This window comes from Paroedura picta, chromosome 14, assembly GCF_049243985.1.
Source record: "Paroedura picta isolate Pp20150507F chromosome 14, Ppicta_v3.0, whole genome shotgun sequence".
Taxonomy (NCBI): Eukaryota; Metazoa; Chordata; class Lepidosauria; order Squamata; family Gekkonidae; genus Paroedura; species Paroedura picta.
The window spans coordinates 28,817,697-28,834,216 of record NC_135382.1 but is presented as its reverse complement, the minus strand read 5'-3'; the positions used below and the strand labels follow the sequence as shown (position 1 = coordinate 28,834,216).

The 16,520-nt window shown below is 43.1% G+C and overlaps 1 long non-coding RNA gene across 1 annotated transcript; it reads left to right on the top strand.

The window, feature by feature from the left end:
• The first annotated feature begins 4,206 nt into the window (after window positions 1-4,206).
• Window positions 4,207-10,837, top strand: LOC143823951 (uncharacterized). Its single transcript, XR_013226654.1, has 2 exons — window positions 4,207-4,327; window positions 10,721-10,837. It is a non-coding gene; the product is annotated as an uncharacterized LOC143823951 (long non-coding RNA).
• Window positions 10,838-16,520: the final 5,683 nt, after the last annotated feature.

The window sequence follows — 16,520 nt, the reverse complement described above, 5'->3', positions numbered from 1 at the left end:
CCAGCTCCAGCTGCAATTCAGTTCTCAAACTGATGTAATGAATTTTTTAAAAATAAGCCAAGAACAGCTTATTGCTTGCCCTACAGATAAGGAATGCCCTTCATGACTGTCTCATAGAAACTTCATTTGACTGCTTTGACTTCTGGATAGTTTGAATATATTCACAAACTAAAAAAAACAAAAAACAGAACAAACTTCGAGCCCAGTGGCACCTTTAAAAAGATGTGGAGATGGTTTCTATACCCCACTTTTTACTTCTCGAAGAAGTCTCATAGCAGCGTACAATTGCCTTCCCTTCCTCTCCCCCCACAACAGACACCCTGTCAGGTAGGTGAGGCTGAGAGAGCCCCAAGAGAAATTGCACTGTGAGAACAACTCTGAGAGAACTGTGAGGTCACCCAACTGGCTGCATGTAGAGATGGGGGGAAATCACAACCAGTTCTCCAGATTAGAAGTCTCATTCTTAACCAGAACACCAAGCTGCATGTACATGAAAACTTATACTCTGAATTAAATCTCGTTGGTTTTAAAAGTGCCATGGGGCTCAAAATTTGTTCTGGTCCTTCAGAACAACATGACTATCAACATGAGTCCATACTAAAAAAATTGGGGGTTGGGGTTGGGTAGAGGAGTTCTTACTAATTCCCAAGAGAACAGTAGTGGAGAACAATAGTTTGGCATATAGAATTCTAATAAATAATTTTAAAAATCTACTGATAGTCTGACTCTCAGAAGAAGAAGAAGAGAAGAAGAGTTGGTTCTTATATGCCGCTTTTCCCTACCCGAAGGAGGCTCAAAGCGGCTTACAGTCGCCTTCCCATTCCTCTCCCCACAACAGACACCCTGTGGGGTGGGTGAGGCTGAGAGAGCGCTGATATCACTGCTCGGTCAGAACAGTTTTATCAGTGCCGTGGCGAGCCCAAGGTCACCCAGCTGGTTGCATGTGGGGGAGCGCAGAATCGAACCCGGCATGCCAGATTAGAAGTCCGCACTCCTAACCACTACACCAAACTGGCCCAGAAGGTATCTGGGACACATACTTGCTCTGGGGCTACTTGGTCAGGGCCCCTCCTTCCCTTGCAAATACACATGCACATGCACAGACATACAGAAACGCCCTGTTTGACAAGGCGCACCAGAAGATGTGTCCCACATCAATAACACAGGGTTGGATGCTATAACTCTCCTTACTGTTAGGACCAGTGATTCTCTTCTCTGCTGCCAAAACTTCATCCATTTTCTTAGGGGGGGGGGTCCTTCATCAAAGGACCTTTAGGAAGGCAGTCACTTGGTCCACTGTAACAGAAGGGAAGGGAGTTGTAGGTTCCAACCCCATAATTCTCTGCTGGAAGGTATTTTAAATGTTCTAGGAAAAGCATTACAATTGCTTGTAAAAATGTCAAGCTGAAAGTTTATGATGAATTTCAGATTTTTAACCCTCTAAATTATAGCGAGGCAGACATTTAGAGACTTCAATACTCTTTTAAAAACCAGTCAATCTGTTCTCCAAAGTAAGCCACCCTGACAAGTGACAGCAGCTCAGAACCGATTGTGTCCCATGAGAGCACTGGAACATCTGGATGGAAATGCCTTTTTAGTACACTGTGGACTGATCTTCTAGAATGATACTGTAGATAATATAGAGCCATGCCTCCTATTGCTACCAATGGATTGTAAGTCAGGGCCAGGATGTAGCCATGACTGAAAGCTGCTCTCTCATATTTAGATTGTCATAAACCAAGGCTACTCTTTCTCATAAGAGACAAGACAACTGAGACATTCTTCATAGAACAGAGTTCAGAGTTGTTGATTATGTCTAACAGGATACATCTGAAAAATCTATTGCTAAGAACAACTGGCTTGACCAGTCTCAAGATACATCTAGACACCTTCCTGCCCCTATGAAGAATGATTTCCCTGCCCTTTTTTATTCTCATGGCTGAAGGGTTTTTATCTTCAAAAGACATCCAGAACAATGTGAAATCTACATTTTACACCTTGTGGCCAAAAGGTTCACAGAACTACTCACTAGAGCCATAGCATGCAGAATAAGAGATACCATTGTGAAGGATACTCTCTACCTCCTGTCAACAGGCTACAGTGTGTGTGTGTATGTGTGTGTGCTGAGAGCCAAATGAGGGGAAGGGGAGGGAAAACAAGAGTTGAGTCCAATGGCACCTGGAACTTCGTTTCACTCTTTACCTGAATCCATGTTATGTAGTAAGGGAAGGCATGACAAATATTCAGCCCTCCTGTCTCCCTTAAGGGGCAATTAGCTGCAACTACAGACTAGTGAGGAAAAGTCTTTCCCATGATTCTTCCTCACGGTCTGAATCCAACCCATTCAAAAGCATTTTTTAAAAATAAGATTGTGTGGCTACCCGAACAGCCCTAACTCCCTTGAGTTCATCACAGCTCAAAAGCTAAACAGAGTTGGCCATGGTTGGGAAACTTGGTTGGAAAACCACCAAAGAAGACCAGAGGAAGCCAATGGAAAACCACTTCTGCTCATCTCTTGCCAGGAAAAAAACTATAAGTGGGGTCACCATAACATGGGTGCGAGCTGCCATCATCTTCTAAAACAGGGGTAGTCAACCTGTGGTCCTCCAGATGTTTGTGGACTATAATTCCCATGAGGGGCTCATGGGAATTGTAGTCCATGAACATCTGGAGGACCACAGGTTGACTACCCCTGTTCTAAACGTCATCTCCTTTTGGTGAAAATTAATGGAGAATTTGTGGGTGACATCGCTATCACCGTGGTTTTAACAGGTCATTTTTAATTGAGCATAATTGACACAATATGACAAAAAAACCCTACCTATTTAACTAGGGTCAGCTTTGTAACTGATTTGTCTAATTAACAGTGCTACGCAGCTGTTCCTGTCCAAGCCCATTCATAGTTTTGCTTTGCAGATAAATGCTGCATAGGGAGCAGTTCTAAGTGACCTCCTGACAGATTACATTCAATGGACTTCACTCACAGAAAAGTTCTCTGCAGCCTGGAGCCTTACAGTGTTACTGTAAGCAGAGTTACACTGTGCTAAATCAATGGACTTGGAATTGTGTAATTTTGTTGGTGAATGGCATTGTAAATATGGCAGCCTTCATAGAGGTTTGTTTGTTGGAGGAAAGGAAAGGAAAATATGGCAGCCTTAGCCACAATCAAACACACACACAATTAATTATGGCCCATTCTGGGGGTTTGAAACCCAGGATAAATCCACCCAACAAACCTGCACTGGCTTTTCACTTTTTTCTCAGTGAAGGTGCTAATAAAATCTCTTGACATAATATGAGTTGTCATCTTCTGGGAGCCTAACTCCAAGAAGTCTAATTTGCGTAGTATGCAACCTTTCAAATTATGCAAATCCAGCATATAAATTATTGCTGTTTCGATATGTTTATTTATATATCCAAATTATGTTTATGCATTCTTAGATGTAAAGTTCATTGCGGAGACTTGTAGCAAGCGTGTCGATCACGGCTGTAATTTCCTCATTGGCTCCAACAGAATGCCGTCAAATCTGGCTTGTTTTTCATTCAGTCATCAGGCAGAATATTCTGTTTGAATATTTTGCTTTGTTCGGGTGTCCCTGAGTGAAGCCACAGAAGAGGGGAAGCCTGGCATTTCCGTTTCTTTTTATTTCAGTCACACACAATGTGATTTAAGCAGAGTTAGAACCTTGTAAGCCATTGACTTTAATGGACTTAAGGAGTAATAAATCTGTTAAGGACTGTACTGCCAGTATAGGGCTGCCTAGACTTCAGTGGGGGCAGGTATCAGCTGCTCCCAGTTCCCACTGCCCGTGGCCACAGGAAGAGACAACAGAACTTTTTTTTAATGTACTTACCTGAAGTTGTTGCCAAAAGTGAAAAGGGATGGTTCTAAGAACTGCCAGAAAGTCCATGGTTGTCACTCCCATTAAGAACTTACAATAAATATACATGGTTGCCTTTTTTTTTGGGGGGGGGGGTGATATATCTCCCTCAGTGCCAATCCCCCCCCACCTCAATCTTCATGGTAGATGTTTAGAGTTGCCAGGCCCCCTAGTGGAGATGGGATTCTCACTCTATGCGGACCTGCCTCCTAGCCAACAATCAGCTGGCCAGTGGGAGGACTTACCAGGAGAAAGAAAAAAGCCTGGGCCACATCACTGGCATCACACAGGAAATGATGTCATAATGCCAGTGATGTCCAGGTAACACTGTTATATGGGCAAGAACTCTATGGTAGAAGCAACTTTTGCTCAAGTACCAGAACACTGTAGCAGTGTCACAGAATGATGATATCACTTCCAGTGCAAGTCCAGGGGTTTTCCTCTTGGTAAGTCTCCTCCACCCCCACTAGTTTCCAGGAGGGGCCAGATTCTTATCTTATTCATCACAGAATGTGCAAACAAGCTAAGAAAGTGGAAGGGGTGGCTTCTTTACCTACTTATGAAAAATTATATCTTTCTATGTCTTGCCTAACATCAGCATGTAAGGAAGGGAGCTACTAGCAGAAGATCTCTGTCAGGACCTCCACCTCCATTGGCTTGTGTGGCCTTCCTGGTCAGAACCTTTTATTTTGGTGACCTTTTCTGCTGGCCCTATGATTCTCATTCTTGTTGACCAAGGCCTTTTTTTAGTCTTCTAATGGAGGCTCTACCCAACTTCCCACCCATCCATGTTTGCTTCTGTTCAAGTGGAATATACTGAAGAGCTGACCATTGGCCCCTGTGGTCCAAACATCTATATTTTGGATCCACAAGGGGTAGTAGATTATTCTGTTTGTAAAGCCTCTTGAGCCTCTTGTGGTGCAGAGTGGTAAGGCAGCAGTCATGCAGTCTGAAAGCTCTGCCCATGAGGCTGGGAGTTCAATCCCAGCAGCCGGCTCAAAGTTGACTCAGCCTTCCATCCTTCCGAGGTCGGTAAAATGAGTACCCAGCTTGCTGGGGGGTAAACGGTAATGACTGGGGAAGGCACTGGCAAACCACCCCGTATTGAGTCTGCCATGAAAACGCTAGAGGGCATCACCCCAAGGGTCAGACATGACTCGGTGCTTGCACAGGGGATACCTTTACCTTTACCTTTAAAGCAAGGAACCTGGGAATCTGAGATGATGAGACACAAACAAGCACTGGATGGCATTGTGCTCAGAATCCAGGCAAAGCCTATAAATCCAACTTAAACTCAAAAAATGCCATCTTCAGGGGCCCAACAAAGAAGCAAAGGTTTATAAAGCAGGTTTTGACATTGAGAACAGTCTGTAAACCATCTGTAGTGCTGGTCTAATCTCAGACTCCTGTCAGAAGATGTAGTTCAAAAAACATTATTTTACACAAGTTTACTTCTAATTCCAAACTATTATTTTAATACAACTCTGAATAAGGTGTGAAATAAGGCACTGGTCAAATAAATGGTATCATCCGGGGGGAAAAATAAAGATGGTATACAACACGGATAGGAAATAAATAGATCGGTATAGATGCTTATGAGGCGCTGCACAGATATAATAGATTGTTATCAATTCCTCTCAGACTGTGGAAGTACAATTTTGCATCAAATCAATTCATTCAAGCACATATAATTGAAGAACTACTGTTGGAGTACACATCTGAACAGCGGAGAAGTTCGCTGCCCTCCTGCAAGAGAAAAAAAAAATCATACAATATTTATAAATATGACTTTAGAGAGGAAAGGAATTGTTTAAATATAAAGAAGTTATCCCACGAGAATGAGGATACAATAGGCACAAATCAGAGCGGTCGTCAAGTTTTGCCTTAAGCAACATTCAAGGCAAATCCAGAAATTTCTGCTTTGGCAATAAGCACAAACAGCTCTTGAGAGACGGGCATTGGGGGAGAGTTTAGATTAGGATTGCCAACCGTCAGTTGGTGACTAGAGACCTCCCGGGGTTACAACCGATATCCAGTTGATAGAGATCAGTTCATCCAGAGAAAATGGTCACTCAGAAAGGTGGATTATATCCCACTGAGCTCCTTCTAGAGGAAGAAGAGTTGGTTCTTATATGCCACTTTTCTCTACCCGAAGGAGGCTCAAAGCGGCTTACAGTCGCCTTCCCTTTCCTCTCCCCACAACAGACACCCTGTGAGGTGGGTGAGGCTGACAGAGCCCTGATATTACTGAAGAAGAAGAAGAGTTGGTTCTTATATGCCACTTTTCTCTACCCAAAGGAGTCTCAAAGCGGCTTACAGTCGCCTTCCCTTTCCTCTCCCCACAACAGACACCCTGTGAGGGAGGTGAGGCTGAGAGAGCCCTGATATCACTGCTCAGTCAGAACAGCTTTATCAGTGCTGTGGCTTCATCTTTCAGGCCTTGTGGAACTGTTTAAAGTCCTATAGGGACCCACTCTCATTAGGTAGAGCATTCCACCAGGCCAAAAAATCCCTGGCCCTAGTTGAGGGCAGTTTTATCTCTTTGAGGCCAGGGATCCTGAACATGTTTTGTTCTCTTAACCTCAACACTCTCTGGGGAACATCGAGGAAGAGGCAGTTTCCTAGATACAAAGGGCCCAGACCATTTAGGGTTTTGAAAATAATGATCAGAACCTTGAACCTGATCCGGTCTCCAATCTGGAGCCAGTGTAGATGGGAGCACAGATGTAATTTGTGCTCTCCACTGGACCCTGATAAGGACCCAAGCTGCCACATTCTGGACCAGTTGGAGTTTCTGGAGCAACTTCAAGGGCAGTCCTGCATAGACCAAGTTCTGCCTTATCAGCATCAGCTCTGCTTTATCAGCACCTGACTAGACAGGAAAGTGAACATTTATATTTAGGCCAACAATCGGAAGACATTTGAAGGACAATTAGGAGAATAACTCAGAGTATGATGGAGGTCACATAGCCCTGCTATAAACACAATGTCTTGTTTGGTTTAAAAATATATATAATGCTTAAAAACACAGCCGGCTGTTTTTCTATTCTCCTATTCCACACAGATAATTGAAGTTGTGAGATATAATTAGTGGTGAAAGGCCTTTAAGGACATGGTGGGAAAATTACTGTTATTACTATAAATTCGTTAGGTTGCAGTATAATGTTGTTCCAAGACTCTGAACAATAGCAAATGTTGAGAAAAATCACTCATAAAAGCTCTATCTGAAGTTGGGGGGGGGGAACCCTCAGACACTGATTAATGGTACAGCTTCAATTCTTATGAAAAGCCATGGCTGGGGTCCAAAGAACTCCTTGCAAAAGAGCAAGACCTTTCTGCTCTAGCAAGGGAGAGATTCTAGTTTGGGTCATTCCAGCTGTAAGTCCTGATGCTACTCCCTATTCCATTCCAGAGAACCCTGGGCTTGTCAGGTGTAGAAGTAGGTCAGCAAGAAAAAAAAAGAAGCAAGGAGGATCACTTATAGAAGCAGAACTCACACATCTCTCTGGATCCAACTTTGTGACTTAGATATCTCTTTCTCATTGGGCTACTAGCACTCAGCCCCTTGTAGAAAATGGCAGTTTTTGAAGGTGGAGTCTAAGGCATTGTGCCCCACTGAGGCCCCGTCCATTCCTAAACTCTAATCCTCCCCAGGCTCCACCCCCAAAATCTCCAGGTATTTCTCAATTTGGGGGTGATCTCTGGAGAACAGCGGAACTCAAACCGTCATTTCCATTGACCTCAAAATCAGCAAATGGCGGTTTGCAAACACTTTCCAAATCTGGACTGAAAACAAAGTGTCCTTCTAATTATTGTTTTGAAAGTAAGTGCAAATAATAGGGTGGCAGCAAATCACTTGTTTTTGGTAGAGAATTGCTTCCTTTGATAAATAACTATTTTCTTAATCTAAGGAGAGTTAAGTTGACGATGATCATTGGAACCTGTTAGGGCCCAGGGGCTTACAGGATTCTTCAGGCAAAGACAGTGTGGAGAACCAGTTGACTAAAGGACAATGCAGATGATCCTAAATAATTACCAGATAGCTCTTCTGAGGATATGTAAACAATTCAAAGCCAAGACTATTATTTCCAGCAGTTCAGGGGCCAGTAGTTAAACATGCATTCTCTTTCTAATACAATGGATATCCAATATACTAAGAAGGGTAAGGGACACAATGGGAAAAATAGCTTTTTGTTTCTTCTGTTTTCAGCTGCATTCTCTAAGTGGCACCTTTGATCAGAACAACACATTTGGCTTTGTAGCCCAAAGATAATGGTTAGTTTCTTTTCTGAGTTGTATCCTTGAAAGAAAGTGGGCACAGTATGCTCAGTCACAAATAACTCTTTCGTTCTCAGTTAAGAAATGTTTCATTAAAAGTTCTAACTCACCAGTTGAATGGCATCCTTGTTTTGCTCTTGGCACTGATAAAGTAATCCTGCCAAATATATATATATATATATCATAGAATCATAGAATCATAGAGTTGGAAGGGGCCTTACAGGCCATCTAGTCCAACCCCTAGTCCAATATATATATATCAGTAAGAATTCAATGAATGCTAATAGTGCACCATTTTGAAATTGTGCACAGAAACCTTGGCTCAGAGGAAAATGGCTGGAAGCCACAATTAATTGCATTTTATCTCAGGCAGGGGTTCTTAACCACTGAATAGAACATCTCATGAGGGAGATGTGACATGATAACTGAGCAGAGGGAAATAAAGGTCATCGCAGGGCACTTTCGGTAAGCCAACTGAAAGGGTGACAGGTGAGATGAGGGTTTACAAACTAGGTGTCAATGAAAAGAAAGGTGTTGTTGCATGAATGGATGGGGAAGGCCCTCTGTTCTACCTCACTTTCTCACTTCTTCCCTCATGTTCAGTGATCTACTTGGAGACGCCTGTTGTGGAAAATCATTTAGTCCAGTGGTTCTCAACCTTCCTAATGCCGCAACTCTTTTATACAATTATGCAAGGGTTCTTTCACAGAAATTAAACCGAAACTGAACAATGGCGTGAAGATCCATTGTTCATGATTGTATATAAATTGGTTATAAATTGTGTATAAATTGGCGGGCACCTTCAGGAAGAGCAGTATAGTGCCCCCCCCAGCCAAGCTGCTCGCCCTGCTGCAACCCCTGTGAAAGGGTCCCGACTCCCAGGTTGAGAACCACTGATTTAGTTGGTTCCAGCCAGCTTTTTGTTTCATTGCTCCTTGTTTCATTGCTCCTTGTGTCATTGATAATGCGCTTTCAATGCGCTGAAGTAGATGTTCCTGTTTTGCACAGGAAAAACCAGCTGCAAAAGCACATTGAAAGAGCATTATCCAACATGTGTGGAACAAGCTGCATCTTACAATGGTGCAACTTGCTTGGAAATACCTTTATACATAAGTGCATGGCCAGCACATGAACCTAAGTGACAAATCTTGCAACTGGTTTTCAACAACTATACTGACAAATAATGTTCATGCTATGCACATCAGGTATCCAGATTTACAATAGTTTAACAGCCCCCCTCCCCCTCCATAATCTCTTAATTGGAATACTATGCAGATTTCTGGCTGATTAACAAATTGGTACATTTGTATAACTGAAAACAACAGCCTTTCCCAGTCTTCCTCTTTCCAATACTGGCAAAGAACCTGATTGAAAATGTATTTGATTAATCTGACCGGGATGCAGAACTGGACTGTCCTCCCCCCTGCTTAAAATGTTCTCCTTAGAAAGATTCTAACGGCAGAATTATTTTCTGCATCGAGCAGGTGTTGTTCTGAAACCTAAAACAAAAGAATGTGAAGGGCTAAGGTGATTTTTTCCCCCCTCCGGGTTTTGTATAGTTTGTGTGTGAAAGAGAAAGAATAACTGGCTTTTTGTGTTCTTACACCTGCCTACTCTCTCCATTAGCATAAGTATTCCTCTCTGAACAAATGTATTGTGACATTTTGTTTACACTAACAGGGAAAAAATAGGTGTGTCCATCTGCAATGCATCTGCCGTGAATGGCTTTTTGGAGGGGAGTTCTAATTAGTAACGACGAATAACAGAACATTTGAATCCGTGCTTATGGGACAACGAAAAAGAAGGAATACAATCTAATTACTTACTTCACCTGAGTTGGCAAATCCCATCCACTTGGTTTGTCTCAACTAAATAACTAAGAGAGCCAGCTTGGTGGTTAGGAGTGTGGACCTCTAATCTGGTGATCTGGATTTGATTTCCCTCTCCTCTACTTGCAGCCAGCTGGGTGACCTTAGGCTTGCCGCAGCACAGATAAAGCTGGCATAGGAAGGAGCCTGCTTTTCGGGGGGAGGTTGGCTTGCGGCCCGGACTCCTCACATTAGGGGCCTCTGTAAAAGGAAACATGGTGTGAGCAGGGCTGAATTTAAGGGAAGGCACCAGTAGCTTGAACTGCCAGGTGGCTTGGAGGGGACCAAAGGAGGTGTGTGTTCCCTGCGGTACTTCAGGTGGCACTTTCCTTTGAGTAGGATCATGGCAGCAGAGAGAGATCCTGGAATTTTCAGTGGGAGAAATTGGGGGATCCTTGGAGGGCTGCCAGGATAAATGGGGTGTGTGGTCAGCTGACCACAGCTGTGGGGTCTTGTCCTATGCCACACCAACACTCAATATTTGGTTATTAATCAAGCTGTGGCCATGCTGAGCCAAGCCAAGTGTCAAGACCTTCTTGGGGCCAGGGATGCCCTCCTGCCCGTCAACTCTGGCCTAGAAATCCGAGGACAGCTAAAATCTGCACTAAAGGTCCAACTAGCTCATAAATTCACACTTAAAAAAAAAAGTATAATCCCAACTTGTTTAATCACCCCTCTGTGTTTTGTTTACAGAAACGAATCTTCCAAAGTAATTTGTGATTTGGATAAGGCCGATCTGACTCAACCGTGTGTTTTCCAATTAACTTCAGCCTGCAGATATCAATACAGAAAGGGAGCCTGTCAATTGTTCACACTGTGACGAGTTTATTTTTACTGATATGGAAGATGGTACAACAAACCAATTTACACTGTGGGGGAAAAATAAGATTAAAATAAGATTAAAAAGAACAAAAACAAAACAAAACTGAAGCAAGAGTACAGTTCCCAAAGCTCACACGAAGGGTCTTTCAGAACATGGAACTCAATATGTTCCAGTAGTTATTCAGTTCGTTAAAAAAAAAAGTGTATGCTTCAATTTTAATCTATACAATTCATACTAAACATTTATATCCGGAAGAAGTCCCCGACAGTTTCTCAGTGGAACAGGTTTCCCCAGGAGGTGGTGGGTTCTCCATCTTTGGAAATTTTTAAACAGAGGCTGGATAGCCATCTGACGGAGAGGCTGATTCTGTGAAGGCTCAAGGGGGTGGCAGGTTACAGTGGATGAGCGATAGGGCTGTGAGCATCCTGCATAGTGCAGGGGGCTGGACTAGGTCCCTTCCAACTCTATGATTCTATAAGTACATGAGCCCTGATTTGGATGGCTCACGCTAGCCCAGTCTTATCAGATCAGAATATAAACAGGGGCCACCCTAGTTGGTATTGGGATGGGAGACCACCAAAGAATCCCAGGATCACTATGCAGAGGCAGCAGTGGCAAAGGCAGGCCAACCATCTCTGTTAGTCTCCTGCCTTGAAATACCCTATGGGTGTCACCGAGCAGCAATATCAAGGCTCTCTCAGCCTCACTCACCTCACAGGGTGTCTGTTGTGGGGAGAGAAGAGGGAGGGCGATTGTAAGCCACTTTGAGTCTCCTTCGGGTAGAGAAAAGTGGCATATAAGAACCAACTCTTCTGCTTCTTAATATTCAGGCTCTCTCAGCCTGACTCACCTCACAGGTGGACTCTCTCAGCCTGACCCACCTCACAGGGTGTCTGTTGTGGGGAGAGGAGAGGGAAGGTGATTGTAAGCCGCTTTGAGCCTCCTTCGGTTAGAGAAAAGTGGCATATAAGAACCAACTCTTCTTCATATCTCCACGCTTTTCCCAACCCCCAAATTTGGCAACCCGGTCAGTCAACTAAATGTTAATTATGACTTAGGACCTTCCAAGGTGAATAAGGCCTAAAAGCCGCTTGTGAAACTAAGTCACTTGTCTGTATGCCAGCTTGGTGTAGTGGTTAGGAGTGCAGACTTCTAATCTGGTGAGCCGGGTTCCATCTTGCACTCCCCCACATGCAGTCAGCTGGGTGACTTTGGGCCACGGCACTGATAACATTGTTCTGACCGAGCAGTGATATCAGGGCTCTCTCAGCCTCACCCACCTCACAGGGTGTCTGTTGTGGGGAGAGGAAAGGGAAGGTGATTGTAAGCTGCTTTGAGCCTCCTTTGGGTAGAGAAAAGCGACATATAAGAACCAACTCTTCTTCTTCTATGCTAGCACACCACTACACAATACTTGTGGCCTTCCCCCAGTCAAAGGGGATTTCCTTCAACTTGAAAGAACCCAATGAACCTGGGAGAAAACTCCTTAAGATACTGCCTTCCTTTTGTGTGGTGTTATACCAGCACCTAGAACAGTGCTGGAATAAACTCACAAAAGTGTTGTAACCCAGGCATGTACATGATTACCTCTATCCATTTTCAATATCTTATAATCGCGCACAGACCAAAAGAAAATGCCCATCGAAAGCATGGCATGAATTCACCTTCAGAGCTAATGTCAGCTTTCCTGGTGTTAGAGCATTCTTTCTCAATTATTTTTTTGTTTGTTCTTTTTTAACATTAGGAAACCCCTGAAACTTTAATCAAGCTTTGAGAAACTGCAGAAGTGGTGTGATGGTGCAGAATATGGTTGGGAAGCACAGCTGTGTACATGTCCACCTGGGGACATTCTCAACCCCTCCAGGCCCATCATTGTCCATTATGGGGGAGGGGGGGAGGTCATATAACCCGATAAATGTTTAAGAAATTTTAAAATATATATATTAAAAAGAATTAACTCCCACCCATTTGGGAAATCCTTCCAGGGCTGACAAGAAACCCCCCAGAGTTTCACAAAACCTTGATTGAGAAAGCCTGGTTTCGATGCTCATGCCCAATCGTATCCACCTTCTCTGCCCAGCATCTCCCTTGCTCCCAAAATGCACAGCTTGTCTTTATGCAAAGCATGCCCAGAGTTCATGCAGGCTGCGGAATGTCCTTTTTTTGGCCTTTGGAAAAGATGAATTGTAGTGGCTTTTTGAATTAATTACGATTGATGTAAAAATACTTTGAAGTTAAGGCAAGGAGAATAGCCGTAATTAATACGAGCAAAACGATCATGTGCTCATTAGCACAGTTCCCCCCCCCCCATAATGTGCTGATTTTTTCCGGCCAATATTTAAGGACCAAAAGGCTGTGGGGATGGGTGGGAGGGAATGAATGTCTCATACATTTTTTAAAAGTATTAATTGAAATTCAATATTTAAGTCCATCCAGATCCTGAACAATTAGCTTCATATATTAAAATATAGATTTAGTTAAAATTGAGGAGAGACACTGTAAGTTCAAATGGGGAACCAATCTCTAATTAAGGTCCATAGGCTACCAATGAGCTGCTTTCCTTGCCAGTACACATCTACATAATTGCAATTCTCGCTAGAGAATGAGGTTTCAACTTTGCAGAATGGCTCTTTGTGAGCATTTGATAAAAATTTAATAAAATGATTAAGAGGCATTTTAATGGGGCTACTCGACAATGTACCATCTACTGTGAAACAAAAGACATCATTTGATTGGTTATAGCCCCCAGGCATGGAAGGTCATATTTCCAATGGCTTTGCACTCATTACCCAATCTAGTAACTTTGAAGCTACCTACGCATATTTTGACATCAATGTTTCCTATATAAGTGCATATTTGATCATTATAATATTTCAGAGAGAGAGAGAGAGAGAGAGAGAGAGAGAGAGAGAGAGAGAGAGAGAGAGAGAGAGAGAGAGAGAGAGAGAGAGAGAGAGAACGAGCATAGATGGGGAGAGAGATCCATTTAGACTTTAGAGGAATAAGGATAGTGTTGGTTGGACAAACCTCCACCGTTCAGTCCTAAATTAATCAGGAAATAATCCTCATCATGTTCATTTGCACTGAACCTGTATGGCATAATAGTCCAGGAACGAAAAAAGTTAACAAAAAGGGAAATGTCTGTAGGCCTAATAATAAGGGTGCACCAGAGAGTTTCTAGAATATAACGTAGTTCTAAGAAATACCAGTATCTATTAATAATTAATAATACAATATTAATTAAAACACACCCAAGGTCTTTATTCATAGGCTCCTATGAAATCCAATCCTATGAACAAACTAGTGCCTCACCACCACTAACCAAACATGTTTTGGTATTGCCAAATATATATAATTTTTTCAATGTCCACATCAGTGTCTTCCAATCAGGGAGGGAGCCATAGACATGGAAAGTATGTTGAGGGTGCTTCAGATTTCTATTCTGCCATTGATAAGGTTGACAACACAAGCTTTGGAAGAACTTGGAGATTTGAGAGTGGAACCTGCAAGACTGGGGGTTTAGGGAGGGGAGGAACTTTGGTAAGGTACAGTATAGTTCCATGCTGACCACAATCCAAAACAACCATCTTCTCAAGAAGAAGTGGAATCAATATTTTTAAATAAATGCTACGTGATTGGTGTAGTCTGGAGATCAGATGTAATTCCAGGGGGGTCTCTAGTCCCACCTGGAGGTTTGCTACCCTAACCATGGAAGATTACTGGAAGCACTTTGGGCAAAGCTCTCAGATTTACAACCTTCATGGGGTTATTGCTTGGTGAATAAAATGGAATCAAGGGGTATGACATTTGGATCCCTGTTGGGGAGAAAAGTAAGGGATAACTATTAATATCCCTAGCAGATCACTTGAGAGGAGTGACCGTTCAATATTTCTTTCCTTCTTACATTGGTTTCCATGTTTTTCAGTGGCTTCGCAACTCCAGCTTTTGCTTTGGGTGTTCTAAGTTCCTTTGGGTTGTGCATGCCTGTGATATATAGCTCTTTATCCTGAGTATGTGAGCACCACCAATTTACAGTTTGCTTCTTATGTTGACTCTGGGGACCAGTGAAGAAGCCAGTTATTGTTTCTGGCTTGCCCGGTCTGCAGGTCCCTTCCCTGAGGGATCCTAATGAATACTCTTGACCTTCTTGGCCAATGCATCTTTTAGGGAGAGCAAAGGACATCCACCCTCTCCAGCATCTGCTTTAGTCTCTATTATAATGATTCGAAAGGAATTGCCTATACCTCTGGCTTGCTCACTGAATCTGCACGCTGAAGGACTATAGTCAAGGGGTTTTGAAAATTAAACAACAGCACACACATAATTAAATCATCTCTGTATGCCATACATCATCAGCATAGGATCCATTATTCACTATTTCCACTACTGATAGGTATGCTTTGTACGTTAGGTTCTAAGGAAGAACAGCTTTGGATTTATTTTTGCATTTCTCATGCAATGCCTTAGGTCAAACGCATTATGTTAAATGCTCCTGACATAATTGGCATGCACCTTCAGCATGAGGAAAGGCATGCTGGAGATGACTCCCATTCCCAAAGATCCCTCCTGCCAGTTTGCAATAGCTTTCCTTGACCCTAGCAATCACCATGTCTATCCACAAGCATTATCTGCAAGTATACATAAGGATCAAGCTAGCCTTGGTGGGGCATGCTTCAGCACTTGAAAAAACATGTATGGGGAGGGATCACCTGCTTCCAATAGGGCTGTCAAACCCAATCCCCCTCCTGGCCACTGACAGGGATTGGGGCAATAGAACTGCCAAACCCAGGTTGGGGAACTCCTGGAGATGTGGAGATCGAATCAGGAGAGGACAAGGATTACAGTGGGATACAATGCAGTCTGGAGAGGAGCTGTAATTCTGGGTGATCCCCAGGTCCCCTCTGGAAGCTGACATCCTTGGGCCTCACCGTTTATGGGCCCGGTCAGAAGTGCCATTTTTAAACGACTGAGTTCAGCTTTCAAATGGCATTGACCCCTGGCTGGTCTGTGAATGCTGTAGCTTGTGGTCTGGCCCAAAGTCTTACCATTCTCACAGACTAACTGAGGTGCCACAAGCTTCACAGAGTCCAGCAGGCCAAGGTGTCATTTGTGACCACCATGACCAGTCGTAAGCCAAGCCTTGAATAATTATCGCTTGAGTCAAGCACCTGCTTCACCTCTTTGGGGAGCTGTACCTGAACTGAACCAGATGGGTATTAAAATATCCATAACTAAAAAAATATGCCACACTTGGCTAAACTTGTTAAGGATCAACATACTCTTTTGGTAAATTTAAAATGTTCAGCCCACCAAACCATTTATTAAGGTTTCTGTCAGGCTTTGTTCTACTCAGGGTTTGCTGGTTTTCAAAATAAATAACAACTGGATTGCTAATTAAATCCATTCAGTGGATAAGAGAACCACTGTGTCAGTCAAAGGGGAAATCTAAGCCACCCTCCGCCCCACTCTTTTGGTATGCTAATCAACATCAAAGGCTCGGTTATTTATTTCCGATCTCTAGCACTTGAGGACTGACGTAAAATCTGTCCATTTCTTTTCTCAGCTGGACAAAGATTTGGAGGCTCCATTTCGACAGCTGTCATTTATTAATGCAAAAGAGATTGGAGATCAAAAGGCGAGCACTCTTTCCTTTGCCATACAGTCTTAGCA